Below are 13579 nucleotides of genomic sequence, written 5' to 3'. Positions count from 1 at the left end.
CCCAGAAGTAACAGAGCGCATTACTTCCGGGTTTCACCACTCACACATGCGCATATGCTCAAAATGATGTCACACGCATGCGCAGTAGCGGCAAAATGCTATGTGCGCATGCGCAGATGTGCCGTCGCTAGTTACGTTTGCTTCTGGATGTGAACAGGGCTCCAGAACGGATCCCGTTCGTATCCAGAGGTACCACTGTACAAAGAAACAAATGATGGTGATGGGGTGATAGGAAGTAATGGAGGCATAACTGATGTGTCCAGAAATTGCTATGCACATGTCATTATAAACCAGATCCTTGTCTCCTAGCTTCCTATTAGGATAAACTCTGTTTCTTTTCTCCTGCTGTTACTCATCATGGCACATGAAGCAGAGAAAGTGGTCCTGGCTTAGGTGAATTTGTCATCACAGAGAGAAACGTCGTAGCCTCATTGATATGGGACAGATAAATTAGCAGAGCTTCTGTTCTAAGTCTATTGATTTCAATGTACAAATTTATTTTTTATTTATTTAAAATACCAACATTAAGAGACCCTCCCAATTCCATGCTTGGAAGCCAAATGGAGTGGCAGTTAAATCTTAAACACTGGCAGCCAAACAATATATCCCACCACATATGAGAGCAGCAAGTTAACCTATCTGAAGCTTTCTCAAAAATTCACCTTTTAGGCAACACTCCTATTTCCTTTTTATGCCTGACCTGAATTATGCTTTATGGAATTTTAGAGATTGGTGTTTCTGATACCGTCCAAGAGAAACTTCTGGTGTTTAAAAGCCACTCATTTGATACATAAAGGCAATTCTGGTATCGCTAGGGGGGATGCATTATACAAAATGGCAAAGAAAATAAATGTTTCTCAAAATAACTATGCTTCTGTAACATATTCATTTACTTGATTTTGCATTATTTGGGGAAACTTGAAAGGAATACCAACTATTCAAGTTAGGAAATTCTCCCACATGTGATCTTGTTTAAGTCAAGAAAATATTGAAAGTCATGAAAATATGCTCATGCCAAAATTATACCTTAAAATTCAGAGGACTCTACATTTGATCAACGTGCGGCTCCAAGTAATTAAGGAAGATATGGAAACAATAAGCATGGACATCTATGATGGGTTGCCAACTTATGGGAAACCGATTCACCTAAACCTGAAGTTTGCTGTCTGGAAAGCATACAGAAGCTTTTTCACACCCTGGGGGTGGGGGTAAACATTATAGCCTAATGAGTCCTGAAGGTGTTGCTACAGTGGCATAATGGAAAGTTGGCAGTTCTTACTTGGGGATACTCAGCCATGCAGGTCCCACTGGCGGAGGAAAAGGCATGCGGGGGGAGTGCACCACCCCCAGCAGACCGATCCTGGTGGGTGCTATCGCAGCTCCCCCCCCCCCCCCTTGCTGGGCACCACACCCCCAGGACGCACACCATGCCCCCGGGACGTGTGTCAGCCCCGTCCCCCACCTGCTCTCCACCCTCCGGTGCCGGAGCATGAAGCTCTGCCACTGGCAGGTCCCCAGGCTTATTTGCCAATACACTCTCCTTCACAGTTTGAGTGTCTCTCAAAAAGTTCCCCAAAAAACAGTTTCAAAGAGCAGCCACAGAGATGTTTAGAAAATTGAACAAAAATTAAACTCATGTTTCTCCCTAGTGTCATTTATAAAGGCAAGATTAAACTCTGCTTTAAGATGCAAACGCTATGCAATGGTTTATCTGCCACCTAGTGGTTTAGTTGTAAAGATATTTTCCTCCTGTTTCATAGTCTTCCAGACAATAATGTCTCTTGTATGAGAAATATTATTATCAGACATTTGTGTTATATATATATATATATATATGCAGGTTTTGGTGTCCTCGGGTGTCTTCCCGTGTAAAAGTTGGGGTGTCTAGGCGACGTTTCGACGAGGTCTCACTCGTCATCTTCAGGCTGGTGCTTTCGGCTTCTTGTTACTGGAACAGAGCAGGATCTCAGTGTTTGAGTTCCTATAAATACTGTTGAGGAGGTGTGGCCTCTAATGTTCTTGGGCAGAGAGGAAGTTCCCAGGCTAGTGTGCCTTTTCTTCTTTTGTTTCTTAATTACTTGAGGGATATCTTGAGTGATTTCTTGAGTTGTATCCTGAGTACCACTTAGGTGGGTCATTAGGTGTGGATTAGTTGCTAAAGCCTTTGTGTCTTGACCTCTTGAACTTTGTGAAGAGTTTTTCTGGGAAGATGGTTGTACTGCATTTTGTTGTGCTCTGGCTTGGCTTCGTGTATAGGGGCGAGCTGTGGTTTTGTGGTCTGTGCCAGCCAGATCTGTGTAGGGATTGCAGGGGGGTGCAGCATCCGGAGGTGCCACCATGGTTTGGCTACTGGATGGTATCTGTAATTCATCTGTGGAGAGGGTCTGGGTTTGGGTCTGGTGTGGTTGATTGGTGATGGCGTTCTGTGTGCCTCTGGCTCTGGTGTCAGTTTTTGTGGGGAGGGCTAATTTCCAGATGTCTGGCAAGCGGGATGTGTCGTCACGCTTGTTCATGTTGTGAGGGTGTTTCTCTATCTCGATGGCTTCCATGATTATTCTCTTGTGGTGATGTTCCATGTTAAAGAGCAATTTGGAATCTGCAAAATTAATTTCGTGTCCTGTTTCTTTCATGTGTTGGAAAAGAGAGGAAGTTTTTTCTTCTTTTTTGACGGCATTCTTGTGTTCTGCGATACGTGCATTTATTCGTCTGTTAGTTTGTCCAATGTACGTGGCTGGGCAGACTTTGCAGGGTATTTCATAGACCCCTTGGTTTTCCAACTGGATTTTATCCTTGGGGTTTCTGAGGATATTGGCTATTTTTTGGTTGGTGCAAAAGGCTGTTTTGATATTGTGTTTATGGAGGATTTTGCTAATTTTATCTGTAGTGCCCTTGATATAAGGAAGGAGGGCCATGCCATTGTTTTCTTCTGTGTCTTGGTTTTTGGGGGGTGTTTCTTTTTGGATTAGCTTCGTAACCCTGTTTTGCTGGTATCCATTGGCAATTAACACATTTGAGAGATTCTGTAACTCAGTTGTCAAGTGGTTTTTGTCAGCCAGGCGTTTGGTTCTGGAGATGAGAGTCTTGGCTACGGAGTTTATTTGTGCAGGGTGGTGGTGTGATTGTGCATGTAAGTAGCGGTTGGTGTGTGTTTTTTTCCGGTAGATAGTGTGTCCTAGGGAGCCATCAGGTTTTTTGTAGATTAGGACGTCAAGGAAGGGAAGTTGGTTGTTGGCTTCTATTTCCATAGTGAATTGTATTTTGGGGTGTAGGCTGTTGAGATGTGTGAGGAAGCTATCCAGTTTTTCCTTCCCGTGTGGCCAAATTACAAAGGTGTCGTCAACATATCTGAGCCAAAGTTTGGGTTTGTGTTCTGACTTGTCTAAGGCATTGGTTTCAAAGTGTTCCATGTACAGGTTTGCGATGACCGGTGAGAGGGGTGATCCCATAGGTGCTCCTTCTATCTGTTTGTATCTTTGTCCATTGTGGATGAAGTACGTGTTGGTTAGGCAGTGCTTGGTCAGGTCCAAGATGTATTCGGGGGGATTGTATTTGTTTTGAATGGCTGTCAAGGCTTCATTAATGGGCACTTGTGTGAAGAGAGATACAACATCGAAGCTCACAAGTAGGTCATTGGGATGTAGGTTTTGCTTCTTTATTGTTTCTATGAACTGGAAGGAGTTTGGAACGTGTGAAGAGATGGATTCTGCATAGGGCTGAAGTTGCTTGGCGAGAAATTTAGCGAGATTTTGTAGAGGTGAGCCTATGGAGCTGACTATTGGTCTGAGTGGTGTTCCTTCTTTGTGTATCTTGGGGAGGCCGTAGAGTTTGGGGCATCTGGATGATTTTTCTCTGGGGATGATTCTTAGCTGGATTTCTTCACTGATAGGAGAGGCTTTTATTTTGGATTTGGTGGTTTTTTCCAGATAGGTGGTGGGATCTGTTTTTATAGGTTGGTAGGTAGGTAGGTAGGTAGGTAAACCAAACCAACAAAGATCTGCTCACTCTTCACCTCAAACTCTGTAACAAAATCCACCCTGCACTCTGGGACAAATGCAAACAACTAGCCGTCTGGAGAGCTGAAACGGAGACCTCACGTAAGACAGACACACACACCAACAAACTCCACAAACTAGAAAAACGCCAGAAACCCAGCCACCCTCCACAACAACCCATGAAGCAAACAGTACATAACATATCAGACAGGATCCTCACCTCAACTGAAACCAAAGTACTCTCCAAAGGTTTCAACTTTGCAGTCGCCCCGAGACGCATCCCCACGGAAAACATCATATGCGGAGTCGAAGCTAGCCTAACCAAAATCAACCCAGATGAAGCCAATAAAATCAGACTTGAAGTCACCAACATCCTCTGCTCCAGCAAACCACCCAGAAGCAATTTACACAAAGAAGAACAGAAAGCACTCACCGACCTGAGGAAAGACAACAACATAATCATTCTCCCAGCAGACAAAGGTAATGCCACTGTTGTGATGAACACATCGGACTACCAAGCAAAACTATCAAATCTACTCCAAGACCCTACCTACCAACCTATAAAAACAGATCCCACCACCTATCTGGAAAAAACCACCAAATCCAAAATAAAAGCCTCTCCTATCAGTGAAGAAATCCAGCTAAGAATCATCCCCAGAGAAAAATCATCCAGATGCCCCAAACTCTACGGCCTCCCCAAGATACACAAAGAAGGAACACCACTCAGACCAATAGTCAGCTCCATAGGCTCACCTCTACAAAATCTCGCTAAATTTCTCGCCAAGCAACTTCAGCCCTATGCAGAATCCATCTCTTCACACGTTCCAAACTCCTTCCAGTTCATAGAAACAATAAAGAAGCAAAACCTACATCCCAATGACCTACTTGTGAGCTTCGATGTTGTATCTCTCTTCACACAAGTGCCCATTAATGAAGCCTTGACAGCCATTCAAAACAAATACAATCCCCCCGAATACATCTTGGACCTGACCAAGCACTGCCTAACCAACACGTACTTCATCCACAATGGACAAAGATACAAACAGATAGAAGGAGCACCTATGGGATCACCCCTCTCACCGGTCATCGCAAACCTGTACATGGAACACTTTGAAACCAATGCCTTAGACAAGTCAGAACACAAACCCAAACTTTGGCTCAGATATGTTGACGACACCTTTGTAATTTGGCCACACGGGAAGGAAAAACTGGATAGCTTCCTCACACATCTCAACAGCCTACACCCCAAAATACAATTCACTATGGAAATAGAAGCCAACAACCAACTTCCCTTCCTTGACGTCCTAATCTACAAAAAACCTGATGGCTCCCTAGGACACACTATCTACCGGAAAAAAACACACACCAACCGCTACTTACATGCACAATCACACCACCACCCTGCACAAATAAACTCCGTAGCCAAGACTCTCATCTCCAGAACCAAACGCCTGGCTGACAAAAACCACTTGACAACTGAGTTACAGAATCTCTCAAATGTGTTAATTGCCAATGGATACCAGCAAAACAGGGTTACGAAGCTAATCCAAAAAGAAACACCCCCCAAAAACCAAGACACAGAAGAAAACAATGGCATGGCCCTCCTTCCTTATATCAAGGGCACTACAGATAAAATTAGCAAAATCCTCCATAAACACAATATCAAAACAGCCTTTTGCACCAACCAAAAAATAGCCAATATCCTCAGAAACCCCAAGGATAAAATCCAGTTGGAAAACCAAGGGGTCTATGAAATACCCTGCAAAGTCTGCCCAGCCACGTACATTGGACAAACTAACAGACGAATAAATGCACGTATCGCAGAACACAAGAATGCCGTCAAAAAAGAAGAAAAAACTTCCTCTCTTTTCCAACACATGAAAGAAACAGGACACGAAATTAATTTTGCAGATTCCAAATTGCTCTTTAACATGGAACATCACCACAAGAGAATAATCATGGAAGCCATCGAGATAGAGAAACACCCTCACAACATGAACAAGCGTGACGACACATCCCGCTTGCCAGACATCTGGAAATTAGCCCTCCCCACAAAAACTGACACCAGAGCCAGAGGCACACAGAACGCCATCACCAATCAACCACACCAGACCCAAACCCAGACCCTCTCCACAGATGAATTACAGATACCATCCAGTAGCCAAACCATGGTGGCACCTCCGGATGCTGCACCCCCCTGCAATCCCTACACAGATCTGGCTGGCACAGACCACAAAACCACAGCTCGCCCCTATACACGAAGCCAAGCCAGAGCACAACAAAATGCAGTACAACCATCTTCCCAGAAAAACTCTTCACAAAGTTCAAGAGGTCAAGACACAAAGGCTTTAGCAACTAATCCACACCTAATGACCCACCTAAGTGGTACTCAGGATACAACTCAAGAAATCACTCAAGATATCCCTCAAGTAATTAAGAAACAAAAGAAGAAAAGGCACACTAGCCTGGGAACTTCCTCTCTGCCCAAGAACATTAGAGGCCACACCTCCTCAACAGTATTTATAGGAACTCAAACACTGAGATCCTGCTCTGTTCCAGTAACAAGAAGCCGAAAGCACCAGCCTGAAGATGACGAGTGAGACCTCGTCGAAACGTCGCCTAGACACCCCAACTTTTACACGGGAAGACACCCGAGGACACCAAAACCTGCATTCCTGTACCCGTGAAAATCTACGAAAGCAAATATATATATATATATATATATTTGCTTTCGTAGATTTTCACGGGTACAGGAATGCAGGTTTTGGTGTCCTCGGGTATCTTCCCGTGTAAAAATATATATATATTAAATATATTAAATATATATAAAATATATATTAAATATATTAAATATATATAAAACCTGTGGCGCTCCAGATGCTGTACGACTCCTGTCAGCCCCAGTCAGTCAGGGATCGCGGAAGTTGGAGTCTAGCATCTGCAAGGCCACCAGTAACCAATTCAATTTAAAAATAAACATTACTGAATATGGCCTGATTCAAGTAAATCATTGTGTTACTAATACAATTTATTCCTTACTGAAGATGCTCAAAGTCATGGCATTGGCAACAAGGGTTTTCACAATATTGGCCAACATCCATATCAGCCAAGTATCCATATATTGTCTACGAGAAGATAATGGATGTCTTAATCCATTTTAGTAACTTCTCTGTAAAACGGGAATGACCACTTTTATTACATTCTTTTTTGGGCACTGCCTGGCAAAAACATTGTGAAGTGTTCAGCACATATTCAACCTGATACATCACTCTTTCTAACAGAGAACTCAATATGGCAAATGCTGACAGAAATGAAGCCAAAACAAGTCTCTAAGAAACAAGAACATGGTATCAGGATGCCAAATGGTCTGCGTAAGTGCAAGGGTGTTTAAGAAAAGCTGTAAATGTCCAGCTTGTGCTTCTATCAGCTTACATATCCTAGAGAAAAGCACTGCTGCTTGGCTGGAACTCTGAAAGGAGCTCCCTTATCAGGAGGTGACGTGGATATACTGTAACATTTCGTCGCAGGCCTCACTTCTAGATGTTTAACCATCATTCCTCTTGGGACTTGTTCCTCCTGTTTGCCAAATGGCACAAAAAGCCAACAGATCCCAGTCACAAAAACAACGCTAGAAAGATACACAAATGTAAAACTGCGAAATCTGTTCCCTACAGAAGCAACATTCATTGCCAGTTGCCTTTTGCTTTCAAAGTAATGGAACTGGGTTGTTGAGGTAAACGTTTAGTAAACTCCATGAAGTTGCCTCTATTCTCCGCATGAATCATGACTTCTGCTATTTCCAGGAAAACTGCATAACAGCTAAGCGCTATTATTACATTTTTTTTCCCTGCACAGCAAGTTGTCAATTATACAGTGATGTGACACCACAGCTTAAGCATTATCTGATGATTCAGTGCTATGCACGCCTTTTAGTTCTAATTACGGTTACTGAAACTGTGCTTGCTAAGAACTTCCCCAAACCTTTTACATTGGAGTTAGACATACAATGATTCTGAACATTCAGAATCTGAAAACTGGTTCACTTCAAAGGTACCTCTTTTCAAATTTGAAAAGAGCCAAGCTGTCGAGAATTTAAAAGAGAACAAGGATATAATGGGCCTGCAAAGTCTATTATTGTGACGCACTGCCCTTCAATAAAGATTTGACACTGCAGCCAGGACCTGGTTGTGGTCATGAACCATGCTGAGCCCTTATGTGGCTCAGCTCTGCAGATGCTCCCAACCTTCAGATATATCATTGAAATCCAATTATATCCCAAGACTACTGATGATCCAGGCCATATTGAACGGAAATACATCTAAAAAAATACTTAAGTGATGATGGGGTACCTGTGGCCCTACAGACCACAACTCCAACGTTTTCTGGCCATTGGCCATACTATCTAGAAGGTTGCAGTTTCCCTAACCTTGAGTTAAATGTTGTTTCACGCATTCCATGGCGGCAAACACTGTCAAATAATTGACAATATTCAAATATGGGGAATATTGCATTCATTTTCCTGGTTATAACGTTAGTGCTTCTGCCCTGTTTTCTAATGTTCATTTCACATTGCAGTACCTGTTGCATTATGGAACTGTGGCTTTTGAATCACTATACCAGCATGTCATACTAAATTTCATTCACACCATTGGATGTGATGTGACATAACAACAAACGCCATTGGACAATATTGCTTTCCCTGACCCTTTCTGCACATGCATGCTTCTGTTCAGCCATGTTTCAGCCGCAAAAATTGCAGGAAGCAACTTTATGCTGGTATACTTCCCCAAATTTCATCACTTCACCCCCACAATTTTCTGGGCTAATGGGGTTTTAAATGGATTTTTTTCTGGAACAAATGAGTAGAGAAGCAAGTGGTAAACTTCTACTATATTCCACTGGATTTCTAAAAGTGGCTTTTACATTGTGTGAAAGCTCAAATATAATGCAGAAATTAATAGTTAGGGAAATGTGAAGGAAAGGAAATAAACTACGGTACAAATGTAGTCAAAGAGCTGCAGTGAGGTCTGCATCCCTAATGACAGTAGAGATATCTACATGCTACAACGTGTACAATCTGTGTGGACAAATACTAGTGCCACACACATTCACATGTAACATTTAATGACTATATAGTTTGTGCACCTCCATGCACAATACTTGAGATGTATAAATCTACCTGTGTACAATATGCCTGTGTTCATTGTAACATGTAAGCAAGCCTTGTATCTTTATAATATATGTATTTGTGTGCCCATTTTGGTTGCATTCCTGCATTACGTTAGTTGCTGCAAAAAAAACATGGGGAGACTTGCAGCACCTTAAAGAGTAGCCCATTGATTATGGCATAAGCTTTTGTGGACTCCAGTCCATGAAATCTTATTCCATAGTAAATAGGTTAGTCTTCAAGATACTACTAGGCTCTTTCTTGTTTTTTCCCATAAAAGAGAAATGGAATACGTAAAAGTTGTGGTTTCTATAAACAGAAAGGTTTCTAAACAGAAATAGGAGTATAGAGTTTCATAAACAGAGTTTTCTAAACAGAAATAAAAATAAATCTTCTGAGACTTAAGAAGTATAGAGAGTGCTCCTCTAGAAAGTGTATTAAATGCATTTCTGTTTTTTCTGGCAAATTCAAAGTTTTGAAAATGAAGTATGTTTAGTGTAGCTATTCAGTATGGTTTACATGACCCTATTCACTTCATGGGACTGAGAAGTCAATCAAATTCAATTTAGGTAATTTATATGGATTGTGTTTGATCAACTTAATTACAGACGTAATTAAAACAGCAAATGAATTTTTCCCATATGCGTGTGAAGCTATCAAGTCAAAAGGGATAAACCCAGAACAATCTCTTCATTATCTGTGTCAGTGACGCCCAGATCTATCATTAGTGCATTGCCAGGGGGAGGAGTGGAGAGCTAAACAGAACAGGGCCACAACTGTAAATGCCACCATAAAAAAGGAAACCCAGTACTATTTTTGTAACATTTTTCTTTTAAATATTGTAATGTTGTAAAGTTTAAACAACTTAGTTATTCAGAAGATTCAAAGATTAAGAAATAATAAATTCCTCTTTCCCTTAATAGGAGAAAGGGACGAAGCTCAGTGGCAGAGCATCTGCTTTGCTTACAAAAGGCCCCACATTCAATCTCTGGCATCTTCAGGTAGGGTGAAAATGCCCTGAAACCCTGGAGAGTCATAGCCAATCAGTTGAGGCAATACTAAGCTAGATGGACCAATCGTCTGGCTCGGTATTAGGCAGTCTGGTTCTGAGGAACTTCAGTGGCACACTTCCTTGCTAATATAATTTGGCACTTTTATGTGATTTAATTGCCTTAGTTCTGTGTTCACTCAATACAAATCCCAGTTTCCTCCTCCATGCCAATCATCTTTAGCCAGACGTTTTGGCTTCACAAGATATGAAAAACCAAACCCTGATGAACTGTGGGTGGTTTGCTTTTGGGTTTGTTTGTTGTTGTTGTTTTTGCTTGTTTATTTTTTAAAAAAGATGTAAGTTATTTCCCTCTCTTTCTCTCTCAGTCTGTTGCTAGGGGAAATATGGGGGGGTGATACACAACTCGCTGAAAGCATTCTGCAAATAAAACTGGTCATTACACAGGACTATCAAGATAAATCATTTGTTCTGTTCTTAGGAGGATTTTCTTCATGACAAGGCACAGCTGTCAAAGCTTCAGTAGAACTTGACTCTTTTTGGCAGGAAGAAAAAGCCACCAAATGGCAGTCTGCAGCTTGCAGCAGTTTGAGGAATGCTTTCCAACTGCGGCTCTCGATTGCCATAGTCAGAGCAGACATACTGGAGGAGATCCAGCTGAATCAAAAAGGGGGAAAAAGAAAAAGTATCCCTGAGAGATTTTTTAAAAGCAACTTACAAGTCAACTTACTTATTTTGAGCCTGTCAAGAGCCTCAGCTGGCTCCCATAGTGATTTAAGGGAATGCTGCTTCAGAGATTTTGCAAATCCTTCCTCTGTGCCACTCCAAAGTTCTATAAGGACATGGAATGAACCTGAAAACCAAGCATGTGATAATTCAGAGACAGAATATACTGACATGTGCGCTGTTCTAACAAACTGTTCCAAGACCAAAATGGCTTCTGAGAAATTCAAGCACAGGACAGTCTTTGGCACCCATGTGCATCTGAGTCAGAATTCACCAGAAGATTCTCTTTCCATCCCCTCAGTATTGAGGGTTGTAGATAAAAATGTACTAAAGATGTTCTGCTCTTGAACTGATTATACGCTATGCAGAAACAGAGACCATGAGCTGAAATTCCTAATACCAAGTATTGCTTGTATTTTGGGAAGGATTTCACACACACACACACAAACGGCAGATCTCACAAGCAGATCTAGGACTTTGCACATTAGCTTCTGCTAAACCCCTTGACATTTTATCAGGGGGGGAAAGTGGCAAAGAGATAAGAGCACAGGAAAAGCCATTATGCAGCTGATCAGCGATTGATTTAACTAAGGCCTAATTCATGCATACCTCACCAGAGTGGTATGGCTGTTTTATACCTCCTTAGCTGTATCTCTCTCTGCAGGCAGCTGAGGAGGAACAAAGGTGCTTACTACATTTCTGGACTGAAGAAATGCCTCCCCAGTTCTGTGCCAGGTGCCTTGTACTTGCCTAAATGCTAACAGCACCATCTTTTATTTCCTGTGTAAAAACAGCAGATGGCTATCTTGCATGAATCAGCTCTCAGAATAAAGGTGCACATGTTGGCTGTATAAACACAACAAGCTTGTATTCCACTCTCACTGATGGCCTGTTCAGCCCGCACCCTCCCAGTACCTTATCAAAAGAGTGGTGAGATTAGGATTTGACTGAGTGTGGCAGACTAAAAGTGGGCCTTAAACTTGAAAAGGAGATCAGGGTTCCGGCATGTATAATAGATGGGTGGAAGAAGAAATTTCAGCAGATGCAGGCTTTCTGTAAGGCAAAAGGCTCCAGCCAAAATTATATTAAACTTGCAGAAGGCCTCCTTCTCTCTGACACTCGCACACAGGGCTCCTCAATACAACCTGCTTATACAGCATTCACAGACTCTCAGAAAAACAGAGTTGAAATTTAGAAGGGACCCAAAGGGTCATCTAGTCCAACTCCCTGCAATGCCCACAGCTATCCCTGGGTGGGCTTGAGCCTTTTGGTTAACAGCCAGACACACTGACCCATTGCGCCACCTGGGGGTCATTTTTATTTGCTTGCACAAAAGTGTACATGGTGGTTAGACTGTGTTTGTGTGGGATGTAATCCACTGGAGCAGTCAAGTACAACATTACCTGTTTTGCTAGAGTGGACATGCAGGGAATGTTGGTCCAGCCAGTCGAACTTCCTGTTACACCTGGCTGGAGCATCCATTCTTTGCATGTGACCAGTAGGTGGGCATGACCTTTCCAGACCCGGTAAAGGCCAAGTCTCTTCTTTTTCATCCTGCCTGCTTCCTGCTTCACTTAGACTGGGTTACCCTCCCATATGGGGTAAAACTATTTGTACTTATTTGTAACTTTAATCCTAAAGCCTGTCTTCAGGGATCACACTGTGCTCTGCCTGATCGTGAGTACAGTGGTACCTCAGATTAAGAACTTAATTCGTTCTGGAGGTTCATTCTTAACCTGAGGTACCACTTTATCTAATGCTGCCAGCGCACGATTTCTGTTCTCATCCTGAAGCAAAGTTCTTAACCCAAGATACTATTTTGGGTTTAGCAGAGTCTGTAACCTGAAGCATCTGTAATCCGAGGTACCACTGTAAACTTCTTTTTGTTACTTATGAATAAGACTGTTGTGTCTTTATTCTTTTAGGAGGGATTCAATGGATATTACCAGGAATATATCCCAATCTGGGCAAGCCAAAGTGAATTGCTTATTATCTTAAGAGATTCTAACGAGTCTGCAACCAGCTTCCTGCTGTGTAATAGGGGAATGCACTCTGCTGTATGAAGAAACTTGCTAGCGCGAGTTAGGAAGGATAATATTACTTAGTATATCCTCTCCTGTTACCCACAACATTCCCAGAGTTTGGTCTTTATTGAACATTCATTCTGATTTGCTTGCAAGGTGTTTACCATAGCTGCCTACAAACCATGCATTTAAAGCAAGCTCGTGCACACATACATCTTGAAAAGAATCCTGAGACTGTAGTTTACACTTCACAAAGCTGCAATTTCCAGAACAGTTCTTTTGGGAGGAACTGTGCTGTATCGCGTGTACACAGCCCATATCTTCCTGTGCATCATTCTTTCAGCCCACACTGTTCAATACATTTCCCCATCACTTTCCAAACTGCAAAAGTCCAAGCTTTTAAGTGGATTTGATTTGCAAGGGTGGCAGAACCCTTTAATGCACCTTAGCTGCACATACCTAAAGTTCTGGTGTGAATCCCTCCCGCAAAATACTGACAGTTTGGAGGCACTTATGGATGCTTTTCTTGGGAAACAATCTAAAAGAATGCCTATATCATCTTTCTTTTCGTTCACTTTTAGTTATCCTATCCAAAAGCAAAAGCAAAAAACATAGTAAAAGAATAGGCGGCAGACAGGAGAGAAAAGCAATGCAGTTATGT

At 42.1% G+C, this 13579-nt stretch overlaps 1 long non-coding RNA gene across 4 annotated transcripts in view; it reads right to left on the bottom strand.

Moving 5' to 3' along the window:
- LOC114604365 (uncharacterized) overlaps window positions 1–13579 on the bottom strand; it is a 117893-nt gene that overhangs the window by 32514 nt on the left and 71800 nt on the right. For all 4 annotated transcript variants that reach the window (XR_013394203.1, XR_003708290.2, XR_003708291.2 and 1 more), the window contains exons 3-4: window positions 13378–13504; window positions 10899–11021 (exon numbers count right to left, since the gene is read on the bottom strand). This is a non-coding gene — a long non-coding RNA (uncharacterized LOC114604365). The remainder of the gene's footprint in view (window positions 1–10898; window positions 11022–13377; window positions 13505–13579) is intronic.

Source organism: Podarcis muralis, chromosome 9 (genome assembly GCF_964188315.1).
Source record: "Podarcis muralis chromosome 9, rPodMur119.hap1.1, whole genome shotgun sequence".
NCBI lineage: Eukaryota > Metazoa > Chordata > Lepidosauria > Squamata > Lacertidae > Podarcis > Podarcis muralis.
Note: the sequence above shows the minus strand (reverse complement) of the source record. Positions and strands in the feature narration are given on the sequence as shown.